Source organism: Micromys minutus, assembly GCF_963924665.1.
Source record: "Micromys minutus genome assembly, chromosome: 5".
Lineage (NCBI taxonomy): Eukaryota > Metazoa > Chordata > Mammalia > Rodentia > Muridae > Micromys > Micromys minutus.
Window position 1 is genome coordinate 88584751 of NC_137974.1, and position 13093 is coordinate 88597843.

General features: G+C 45.1%; 1 protein-coding gene across 1 annotated transcript in view; it reads right to left on the reverse strand.

Annotated features, from left to right (window-relative positions):
- The window catches only part of JCAD (junctional cadherin 5 associated), a 36757-nt gene extending 24694 nt beyond the window's left edge, over positions 1–12063 (reverse strand). The window contains exon 1 of the mRNA XM_080917172.1: positions 11975–12063. The gene's annotated coding sequence lies outside the window, so the exon portion shown is untranslated. The remainder of the gene's footprint in view (positions 1–11974) is intronic.
- Between the last annotated feature and the right edge of the window lie 1030 nt (positions 12064–13093).

Consider the following 13093-nt stretch of genomic DNA (forward strand, 5'->3'; position numbering starts at 1 on the left):
GGGGGAATGAAGAGCTCCAGTGAGGTCAGAGCAGGTGGGGCTGCCCGTCACCAAGACTGGGTATAGCTCTGGTCTGGGCCATATGGTGCAGGGAGCTCCGTCCCCAGCCACTTCACTGGTGGAGGGAAAAGAGTCACTGTGGCCACAGGAACAATGGCCAAGAAATACATGCTGGCCAGCATGCAGGTGTGAGAAAGATGTCTCATATCTTGCCAATAGGAACTCTCCCTGGGTCTCTGCATTATTTTGCTGACCACTGGGTACATGTCACCCATTGGAACACACAAGCAGAGCCACCTCTATGGTCAGCTTGGAGATGATCACATTTATAGGTCTACGACTGTCCATGGTGTCTGTCTAGCTTTTGAAGGTTGGAAAGCTTTGGAAGTTAATGTCCTCACTGAAAAATCCCTGCCACCATTCTTGCTACCACTTTGTGGTTTGGGGGAGTCACAAATGGGCCATTCACATATACAGCAAAGAGGGATTGTGGGATCTCTCATGCACTACTCAAGGTTGCTATAAGGACAAACAGTGACAAAAACTAACCTACACCAAGGCTCTCACTGTTATCTAAGCTGTTTTATAACCTGGCAACTTGAGATTATAGCTAAAACAATGCAGGGTTAGACATGCTCCAGGGCCTGGTGAGCCACCCTTCTTTCCAAATGCATAATGGCAGCAAACAATCTTCCCAGCTTCCTGGACTATTCTGAAAGCCAATAAAAACACATACACATCAATGCAAACATCACAGACAGATGCTACGCCACACTGTCAATTTTCATCATGTGCCGTTGCCATGTTTGTTGTCTCTTTTGGTATCATTTGGTGTGTTGACCATGGTATCCAACCTCATCCCCACTTGGTGCTGCCACATCCTGGATACTCAGCCTCTCCAAGTCACCAAGAAGGGAATATTGCTTTGTAAGGAGGGAACATTAGGAAAGATTTCCTAGGTGCACAGAATCCACCAAGCTCTGAACTATTAATGAAGAACACACATTCTCTGTCTGTAAGGATCTTACTGTCTGGCTGAACAGACTTCGGGAGAACAGATAATTAAAACTAAGCATGTGTGTCAGAGACATACTAGGAGCCTGCCACCTCCACCATGGTGTCATAGTTCCATGCCATGGATGAGGGCAGATGACTGGAAGGAGACCCTATCCAGTCTCAGGGACTGAGAAGGCCTCTGGAAGATCCTCTCTTAGTCAACCCAAAACACTGCCCAGGTCAGTATTATTTTGCAGTCAGTCAATTCAATACATTACTCCCTAGTCAGGCATGGTGGTTCACTCCTCAACACCTAGGAAACTAAGATAGAAGGACTGTCCCAAGTTTAAGGCCAGCCTGGGCTATCTAGCAAATTCTAGGTCAGCCTGGGATACAGTGTTGAGTCCTGTCTCAAACAAATAGTAAAGACTTTTTTGGGGGTGGGGGAGAAAGGAGCTCATGGTAGAGTTTGAGTACAAGATATCACTCACAGGTTCTTGTGTTTTGAACACCTTTCTCCAATGTTGGTGTTATTTTGAGAGGCACTGTGGGGCCTATAAAGAATAAGGAATAATTTGGGGGTTATAGCCCTACCCATTTTTGGCAGGAGTTCTCTGTTCCCTGTGCACCTGCTGCTGCACCTGCGGCTGCACCTGAGGCTGCACCTGCTGCTGCATGCTGTCACTGCCATGGTAGAATGCGCCCTGAGGAGCATGAGTAAGTTACTCTCCCTTAGGTCACAGCAATGAGATACATAACATACATTTTGCCACATTTATTTTCTTGAATTAAGTGCTCACATGGAAATATCTAAGAAGGTGATCAAGACAGCTACTAGGGCATGGCCTACCGAATCACTTCACAAACCGCTAGTCTGAAGAATACCATGTGGATGCCTGCCATCCCTCTGATGGTCGAGGTTTGAGGCAATGATCTCCCAGGTGAGTTCAATAGTGCTATTACTCCATGAGAAATTCCTTGGCCTAACAAGTCCCTTGCTGTCCTCTCAAAAGCAAACAGAATTATTCCATGTACCCAAATTTGGACTTTCATGGGAGACACAGCTGCCACACACTGCTGCTTTTCTGATCTTCAGAGCACGCCTGGAGAGAGAGGATCAATTCTCCCTAGAAACAGTACCACCACCACCTTCCTTCTTCACTCTGTGAAGACACACTGCAGCTTGAAGCTGAAGGCCCCTGACCACCACTGACCAGCACGGCCAGCATGTGGCAGAACCTACTTCATTCTGGTGTGTCTGGCTTAAGAAGGCCACCGAGAAGCTTCGACTGTCTACATCTGTTGGGCATTTCTGTTCTGACGTTCCTCAAGGGACTCCACCACAACGGGAGGTGACCATCTCGTGAAGGGACTTGTGTCCCAGGGACCCTGTTGTTGGGGAATGAGGGTCCAGCTGTTTCTCATCTCAGAGGGAATCTGTTACACATGTTCTGCTTCAGCAGCTGAGGTACAGGGAAGACATCAAGTGTGCTTGTGACATCAGAAAGACCCACGCTCTCATGGGATAGGTGGCCTCCATATCTAAACTTCCATTTTCTCATACATAAATGGATCTGCCACAGACCCCAAGAGAGAATGGGAGGACACAGACTTAATCACTGCTGCCAGGCTCTGAGGCATCCCTGTGTAGAGGAGAGGAATCAGGGGTGATCTCACAAGGACAAGCTGGCTTAGCGAAACTCCTCGTAAGGCCTTCAGCCACATGCTCTTCCCTAGTTTGCTCTTGCACAACTTGGCCTAAGCCAAACAAGCCTTGCACTAAAACAAATGTTGTAAGGCTACATACACAAAGAAGAGAAACTGGATCTGTAAAATATTCTCTATTCTTGTATAAAAAGTTTTATGCTGAGCACGTAATTAGTATTCTAAGAATAATTAAGATAATGCAAACTTTGGCGATTTCGTTCCTGTTTTTTATACATTTTAAACTTAGATTTTTAAAGGCTGCTGTAGCAAGCTGTGGAGATGGCACATCAGTTGAAGGCACTGACAGCTCCCTCACTCTGTGAGAGAACACTGAAGCTTGAACCTGAGGGTCCCTGATCACCCCTGACTGGCATAGCCAGCATGCAGCCTCTTCTGGAGGACCTGGCATGGCATACGTGTGGTGGAAGCACACACATGGACATCACACGCATGCACATAGAATAAAAACAAATCTTAAAACAAAGGCAGGTGTGGCCCTGGGGAAACAGAAGCAAGAGGGTCTGTGCATGTTCAAGGCCAGCTAGAGCCACATAGTGAGAGTCCGAGTTGGAAGGAAGAAAGTGGGGCGGGGGGAGAAGGAAGAAAAGAAAGAGAAGGAGGGAAGAAGGAAAGGAAGAGAAAGAAAGAATGAAAGAAAGAAAGAATAAATGAAAGGAGGGAGGGAGGGAAAGAGAAGAGAAGAAAAGAAAAAAAAGAAGAAAGAACAAGCAAAACCCCAAAGAACAAACCTTCCATCTTAATGGACAACAAACACAGAAACCAAACCAACACTGAGTAGAAAGAAAGGCCAGCTTTAGCCCCCAACACCCTTTGTTTACCACTATGGGACTGACTTAAACTATGCTTTTGTGAGATGGGACCAAAAAAGAAACACTTATTAGCAGGGTGTCATTTAGGTGGAGAAGGGAGGTGAGCTAGAGAAGTCAGGAGGCTGAGGAGCCAGGGTTTTCTTTCTGGGCTTTGTGACTCACTCATGTGATCTAGTTTATATCATACAATCCCAGTGTCCCCTTGGGAATGTTTGTGACCAGCCATGAACTGTTCTAAACACCACAACACACTTCTATTTATAGTTAATGTATTCTTTACTGTCCTTGCCCCATAACCCCAATAAACACTATACAAGAGAACCCTGCTGTGTGGGGCTTGAGGAATGGTTCTGTAGTCCTAGCTCTGCTGCTCTTCCAGAGGACTCTGCTTCCTGGCACCACGCCCACATCAGGCTATCAGGAATGCCAGCTCTAAGGGTCTGACACTCTCTTCTAGACATGTGTACACACACACACACACACACACACACACACACACTATGTATACAGGACACATTATTTTTAAGACTTATTGATTGATTGATTTAATGTATGTGAGTACACTATAGCTGTCTTCAGACACATCAGAAGAGGGCATCAGATCACATTATAGATGGTTGTGAGCCACCATGTGGTTCCTGGGAATTGAATTCACGACCTCTGGAAGAGCAGTCAGTGCTCTTAACCACTGAGCAGCCCATACACACACATTAAGACAAAATAAATTTTTAGGGGTAGAGACTGCTCACTGGTTGGGGAGCTTACTGATCTTCCAGAAGACCCAAGGTCAGTTTCCTGGCACCCATATCAGGTGGCCCACAACTGTCTGTAACTCCAACTCCAGTTGGGGAATCTAACAGCTCTGGCCTCCAAGGGCACCTGCATTCACATGCACTCACACATACATGCTCGTACACACATGCAGACACATATTTAAAAATAATGAAAATACTTTAAAAATAGTAATAAACCTGAGAAAGAGACAGAGAGAGACAGAGACAGAAAGAGCGAGAGGGAGCAAGAGCCTTCCTTGCGTTGCAGGTGTGCAATCCCGGGACACTGTGAGTGCCTGCTAGGTGACCGAGACTGCATTGGCTGCCTCGTATACTTGTTTTTCTTTAAATTCCCAGGAAGAACCTGATGTAGACATGGCTATTTCTACTTCACAAATGAGGGTACTGAGGTTGTATGTCCAAGGTTGTACAAATTCTAGGTGGCAGCTGTGAGAATTCCCGGGTCTGTCTAGGATGGAAGTTCAGGCTAACATTTTAGATCCCTCCCTACCATTAATCAGATTCCTGATTTACCAAACAATGAATAGACAAGGAAGAAAAAGGATATGGTGGCACCAGGCTTACAACTATGTATAAAAGAACCTAGGCTTTACTGCTTAGGGCGGGAGGCTCCTGGCTGCTCTCCATACACATATGCCATTTCTCACTTGACTGTCTCCATGGCGTTAATCATTAATCAATACTCATGCTTAATCTGTTAGAGACACAACAAGGTGAGTTACTTGGAAACACACTGTTCAACTGCAGACTACTTATTTCAGCTTCTTCCTAAGTAAGCCCGTTATGTAAAACCGAAAAAAGGCACATAAACCAGGACACGCAGGTCAGACGAGAAAGAGGCAGCAACAAGTGCCTTGCATTCTTACAGGAAAGGAGAGCATCCGCCTGGAAACAGCCACTGCTACCTGCGATGCTAACAGTCTGGACCGGGAACTGCCAGTGTGCCTGAGGAAATAGGGGCTGCTCTGTGGTGAGCCTGTAGGAAAGGAAAAGAGCAGAGTGCTGAGGAAGGGCAGAGTAGCAGCTAGAAAGACACTGGACTGTCACGTGCATCGGCTACTTCGACCAGAGGTTCAACCGGTGAGTCAGGACTCCTTTGGGAAACCTCTGTCTCCAAAAACACTTACATTATAATTTGTAACAGCAGCAAAATTACAGTTAGGAAGTAGCAACTAGAATAATTTTATGGTTTGGGTTGGTACAGCATTGGAAAGGTTGGGAGCCACTGACTCAGACCAACTTACTGAGCCTTATTTCTCAGTTCTATATCACCTGTGTCCTTTATATTCAAATGACTGAATTATAAAATAAGAAGCCGTAGATAACAATGTCCTTGCATTAGAAAAGGGCTGTGTTTACAACCCGTATCCAGGCAAGTAGGGGTATGGTGAAATAGAGTGTGTGTCCATGTGAGATGTGTGTGTGTGTGTATGTGTGTGTTTGCATGTGTGAGAGAGGGGCAATGTGTAAGAACATATGTTGTGTGTGAGGAGAGTATGTCTGCATGTTAGTGTGTGAATTGTGTGATTTATAATATATGTATGTAAGAAAGAACCTGTATGAGAGTGTCTGAATGTATGAATTGTATATGTTTAAGTTTGAGAGAGTCGTATGTATGTGTGTGTACAAGCTGTGTGTGTGAGTTGTGTGTATGATGTGTGTGTGTATACAAGTTGTGTGTGTGAGAGGTGTGTGTGTCTGTGTGTGTCCAGATGGATCCTGGGACATTGCAGGAGAAAAGCAGAGCTTTAGATCCCTAAAAGAGCACACTGGACAAGTTAGGCTCTTCCCAGCTCAGGAAATCTGGACCTCCCTCCAACCTGTCTCTCATGTGATGAACAGCACATACTTTTCCCAGTCAGCTGAGCACAAAAACGAAGAAGAAAAAAAAATAAAAAAGAGTACAGCTTGTGGCTGTGACAAGGAACAAAGCTAAATAGGTCATATGCAGATAGACCCTCTGACCTTGGCCTCATTAGCGCCCACGCAGAGGCCATGCCAGAGAGCAGAGGCAAATGGCCATACGCTGAACACAAGCAACCAGCAACACTCCATCCCAAACAGCACTCTTGTTCCAGCCTAAAGTCAACAAAGAGCTTGTTTCACACTGGGCGTGATGGACACTAGGTGTGCTGGCTCTGGGCACCAGAGAACATAAAGATAAACCCACTTGTCCGTACCCTTCCTGGTGACGACGCTACAATGTTGCTGGTATTATTTCAATTATGCAAAGTCCCATCACTTTAAGCACAGAGCTGCAAATGGATGCCATTTAAGAGTTACGAATTTCTTCTCATTTGTAAAAATAACAGTGTTTTATCTTCATATTTATAGTCACAAATCTTCCCAAGACAGTGAAGAAAACAAAATATCAATAAACTCATTCCCAAAACCAGAACTTTTCTTTTAAATTTTTATTAGAATATGACCTGAATACTAAAAGACAAATGCTCAATTAAAATCCAGAGAGAAATCCATTCATCTAAAAATAAAAAAATAATAATTAAACTAAACTGTTGAAGACATAAAAATTAAACCAAATTGTGACCATTCACACCCCAGGTTATCAAAGCCTAAAAAATACATTAAGTTTTATTTATGTGCATGTGCACAAGTGTATGTGCCTTCAGAGTACCAGAAGGGGGTGTAAAGCAAGCTACCAGTTATGGGGGCTGGGAACTCGAGTCCTGTGCAAGACCAGGACATGCTCTAAACTGCTGAGCCATCTCTCCAGTCCCAAACATTTGTAAAAGCATGTTTGTTGCTGAAGCTGTACAGAACTCTTGTGTTTTGAATGGGGGTGTGTGTGCAAATGGGTAGTTCCTTATCCAATAGTGACTAGGAGCCCCAACTGAAGATACCTGCTTTTAATTACAGCCAATGAGAGGCCAAGGAAAGAGGACTGGCAAGTCAGCCTGGAGCACACAGCTAGATTCTATTATAGAAAAGTAAGACAAGAAAACGGATATATGACGTATCAATCATGAGACCTCTGACACCCTATGGACTAGTTTTAATTTTTGGGACCTATACTAATGACAAAAACAGAGGTGCACACATATAAATTTAATGTTATTCATACAAGTTAAATTCAAGAAAGTATGTTAACTTAAATGTCTGTTTGGTGGGACATGGGGAGTTGGAGTATGCACAAAGGTGTAAAATTGTATTTTTAGGTATCTGAGGCACAGAAAAGTGTCATGCCTGACGCTGAGGAGAGGGTGCAGAGAACTGAACTTGGATCCTCTGCAAGAGCAGTAAGTTCTTAACCGCCAAGCCATCTCTCCAGCCTGGTTTACTAGTTTCTCATTAAAGCAACACTCGTGTAGTCATCACACATAACTTGGTTGTACATTAAATTGTAATTTAAAGTTTATCAGTGTAAGTTATTAGCTTAATATGATGACTTATATTGTCAATACAGAATAATATAGCTCCTAATGCTGCTCACCACTGACAATACTGATTTCTAAAAGCTTTAATAATCTGATAAATGAGTTTTCAGTTTGTGTTCTAGTTTTTAAAAAAGAAACTTTAAAAATAAAGGATTGTTAGGTACAATAAACTGTAGGCAATTTTGAAAATAGCTTTCAAATCAGAAATAATCAACGGCCATAAAAGAAATGTTGGAGAAAAGAATAAAGAATTAAGAAATGACGTGAGATTCTAGTATAAGGCAAGGTCCCATTGGCCAAAGACTCCTCCTGACCTGCTTCCTAAAGCCTCAAGTCACATGGCCTGATGATGAAATCAAAAACAAGATCACAGCTCGAATTCTAATAGTCCCATAGATAATGCTTCCCTGTTTAAAAAAAAAATACCCCTAAACTCCTCAGCTGTGTCCACTGACATTCCACACTTACGATGTAATTGGTCCCTTAAACTGTTGGCAGTTCTGGGTAAATATTTCCTCAACTGACAACGTGTAGGTCTAATGTTATGATTAATATATAACAAAGTGCTTTTTTAGAACAAGGAGTAAATAGGCAAGACAGAAAAAAAAAAAACAGAATAAGATGTGTTGTTAATGATATTATGCATTTGCAAAGCTTTCTGCATTTTTCTCCTCTATCGATGGAACAGTGTGTTTATCGTGAACAATGAGGCTGCCGTTGCCCTCTCTAATCCTGACTATTAAATAAACAACTGCACAGTTCCATTTCAAGTCCTGAGAGAAGAAGTTTTCACAGACTTGTTTCCATACCTCACTGTGCGACAACCTGGTGTTCTCAGGCTGTTCAACTTATGGAAGCTAAGAAGAGCATACCCACTCAGTGGTAGTAATTGTTTGGGTAAGACAAGCATCATTGAAATGACTTTTCTTAAGGTGACAAGAAAAAAAAAAAACAGATGTTAAACTTGACTAAGATTTTTAAAAAGGTCTTGGAACATTGTTAATGGCGGTGAGTGGGACTGGTGCTAAGTGGTTTTTAAAGGAAAGAAAGAGGGAACATAGTGTCAAATGTCACGTGCTTAATTTTTAAAACAAGTATTGCCTCTTCTAACACCCCATTTCCTTTTTCAACTATTAGGGTGAGAGGGACACACACACACACACACACACACACACACACACACCACTCACATGTACACACACATACACAGAAATACTCATATACACACATGCATGCACATGCTTATACTCACACACATGTACACAAACACTTGTACATGTACATATACACACACACCTATACATGAACACACACATATACACATAAAACACAAATACACACTCATATACATACATACATACAACACACATACACTTCTAAATTCCCACAATTAGTATTCCAGCATTATGAGACCTTAAGTACCTCATTAACATTTCTGAAAGATTACATGTCATTAAGAAAAGACAAAACCTAGTAAGTTTTAGTTAGCTTGTTCGTTTGTTTGTTTGGTGAGCTTTTTTTTTTTTTAACCCTCTGGAACTTGTTGGGGTTGTTTGGGGAAAAATATAAAGTCTGCAATTCTTTGAAATTTTCTAATTTTATACCAAATCACCAACTGTCCTAGGACAAGCTTTGATGAGTGATCAGTTGCTGTTTTTTTATTTTAAAGTATCTCCAGAATGAAAAAAATTTAAAAAAGCAATAACATTTTATAAAAATGTGAAGGCTCAAATGATTTCATGTAATTTTTACTTACTAATTATAAAAGCCATGAAGTTATTTCAAAAGTCAACATTGCAAAACTCTGTAAAAAAAAGAAAATAGTTCCCAGTGACCTCTGTGCGTGTGTGGGGGGGTCAGTTTGTTGGTTCCCCACCTCCCCAGCAGATGCTGGTCTCCATCCTTATTTCCCGACATCTTTGGTTCATCTTGGTGCCTGCTCATAACAGCATGGCTGAGCAGAAGGGCCAGTCTTCAGTTCTGCTGCAGAGGGATAATACAGACAGACTCACAGGAAAGTAGTCTGACAACTAATCTTTGTGTAGCTAGACCACACCATCTATACAAAGTTGTCAGGAAATGTATTTATAGAAGATAAAAGTGATAAGTTTTAAACAAGATCCTTCAAATCAAGTGAAAATTAATATAAGGGGGGGTTATTCAGTGTTAAAGGATGTAGCAAAGGTCTTCCTTTCCCTGGCTTCTGGATTTAACAAACTGGTGTGTGTCAGTGTTCATCACCAAGAGGTATAAACTAGTATCTGCTATAACCAAAAGAAACTGCTGCAGCTAGGGTTCAGCCTCAGCCCAGGGGAAGTTCAGAGATAAAGTCCTGGCTTATCAAGTAAAACCCACAACAGAACAATCATTTCAGTCCAACACTATGTTCTAAACTCTCCAGATTAATTACCTCCAAGTCTCGCCAAGCTCATTAACACAGAAACTGGCCTCCAACCATGCTCCCTGTTTGCTGTTCTTCCAAAGAAGATGCCCCTCCCAGCAAAGACAGAGGCTCTGGACCGGCAGGAGCTGCTAACTCCTGAACTCCAGGGTTCACAGCAAATACAGGATTTATCTTTAAATTGCATCCCACAATATCTTTATAGATGTGCCTTTTTAAAGCTGAAAAATGGACCCATATCTATTTGTCTTGTGTATCTCCGAAGGGCAGTTAACATTTTTATAGAGCTGGAACAATATCCAGCCAGCCTCTGGAAGCCATGACCTCTCGAGTGAGTTATCAGATAACTCTGATGAGCCTGTCAAGTCCTCCAGAGCTTGTGGCTGTTCAGGCGTGGCCCAAGTTCCAAGTGGCTGGAAAAACAAACTTTTCTCTCTCCTCCACCAGACTTCTTCTACTACCCTATCTCCCTAAGTCCCTTGGGCTCCCTGGGATCTCACCCAGTATCAGCGCATGGGGTCTGCAGGAGGAAGGGCCACAGATTAAAGGCCTCTCTGTTCAACAAATATTTGTTTACCCACTGCGGTGGGAGTGAAAGTTTGCCCCATTGTGCTCTGCCCAGAATAACAGGGAGAAACATTCAGGAAGCTCATTCAAGAGGTGATAAAGAATTAGACCTACTATCAAGGAAAGACCAAAGACACAGAACACTGGAAAACCAAGGAGATTTCTCAAATTCCCAATTTCACAGAAAAAGTCCAACACAACTCTCATGAAATGGAACCTCCATTAGACTCCCGAAGTCCTCTCTGTAGGTGTTCCTGCTGTGTTCGATAGTCTCAATCCAGCCATCTAAAATTTTAAAACCACCTGACAAAGACTGGTTCCTGGAGCTCTACCTACTCGGGCTGGGCCTGCACCACTGAATGTAGTCTACTTTTTCTTTAGTATCTCCAGAGTATTGCTGGATGCCAGAATCCCACCTCTCACCTCCCCCTCAGGAATCCTCCCATCTTCTAAAACTCTGCCCCAATCTCTAGATATCTTTTCTTTGCGAGTCCAAGAGAAGCAAAAATCCAAAGAAAGAAAACACGAATCTGTGGGAGAAACCGATTTAACTGTCCCAGACAGAAAAAGCCTAGGAGTTGTGTGGTCCAGCCAGGGCCGGCCACAGGGGAGCGTGGATGAGACCCGGCCGAACGGCCCGGCTGCGCTGGCTGAACTGGCTGAAGTTCCCCGCTAGATGTTTTCCTCCCCAAGAGGAGCCCGAGGCACTCATCCTCCTCTGCCAGAGACAAGAGGGTGCGGGTGCAGCAGAGGCCAGGGTGCCAGGTCCCGGGTCACCAGGGCTGGGGGTGGCGCGAAGAGACTGTGCTGGTCTGGGCGTGGGGGTGCAGGCGGCTCCGTCCCGTTGAGCCGCTTAGCGGACTGCCAGCCACTCCCCGGCGGGTGGTGGGGCCGGGCGGGGACCCGAGCGGGCGCGGGCGCGGCCACTCCCCAAGTCCCATCGCGGGTCCCGCGGGCCAGGGCGTCGTGGGAACCGGGGCTGTCAGTCGTGGAATGGAGGGTCCGCCGGGTCGCGGCACGGGACGAGGGGGAGACCCACGCGAGACCCGTGCCCTCGGGAGCCAACACCAGCCCGGCCTCCTCCCCGCGCCGGGCACCCGAACGGCAGCCGCTGCCCTCGGAACTGGGGTCCGGGCTGCCACCCGCGGCGCGGGCGTCCCCTCACGCCAAGGCAGGGACTCAACAATATCCGGGCTAGAGAAGTTGGGGGCGCGCGCGGGGGGCTGAGGCGGGGCCCGCGGGACGCCGTGGGAGCGACCCAAACGGACCGCTGCCGGGACTTACCGAACGGTTCCCGCATACTGTCCCGCGCCGCAGCCGCTGCCTCTTCGGCCGGCCGGGGACCAGCACGAGCCACCCCGCCTGCTACTACCCAGCGGAGCATGCTCGGAGCACAGCCGCACGCCCCGCCCTTCGCCCCGCACCGTCCCGCCCACCGCCCAGCATCGCTCCGCCCACCGCCCGACTTGGTTCCCTCCTTCGGAAACAGGCTTCTGGAGGGAGAAGGCTGCACCTGGACCCAGGCTGGGACTGGGATGAGGGCTTCAGAAGCGTAGCTGGCACAGGGCTGTCCATCCTTTCCCCTCTTCTTCTGTCACTGTGTTTGGACCATGTCAACCCTGGCCTGGGCAAATGTCCATATATACACTAATACACAAGAACACAAACACTTATTAACATATTAACACACACACACTAGCATGAACCGACCCTACTCACATATATATATATATATATATATATATATATATATGGTTGCTTACATATATATATATGGTTGCTTACATGTTCTGGTTCGAGTAATCCAACAATATCTGTTTCCCGACAGAAAGGCCAAGGATCTGGTAGTTGTTCAGCATACAAGACTGAATGTCTCAGTGGTCCCACTGTGATGCTGGATTTTCAGAAAGGTCCCAGAGGACTTCAGACTTTTGGTCTACATTGGAATCCTGAAGAAGGAAGTTCACAAACCACTGAAGAAATGGATCAAAGCTGTCCAGTGTGACTGAGGGCAAGCAGGGAAAAAAAGCAAAGACATCTTTCTCCCATGCCCTTTTATGTGGCCTACCACTAAAAGTTGTGTCTAGGTTTAGGGTGGGACTTCTGACCTTCAGAGATCCAACCAAGAAAAATTTCTTACAGGTGCGCCTAACTGCTTGGGTTTGGGTTAATTCCACACATGGTGAAGTTGACAACCAAGACTAGCCTCTCAACACTACCCACAAGTGCCTCTTTTCTAATCCCATGATCACAAACATGTGTATGTCCACAGACCCCTTGTTATGCTTGTTTACATCTGTCTTACTCACGGGCAGCCAAACACCCTGCAAAACTGTTCATCAGCCATTGACCTGAGATCAAGATGTGTCTTCCCAGAAAATGTCATGGTGCCGTTGAGCTCAG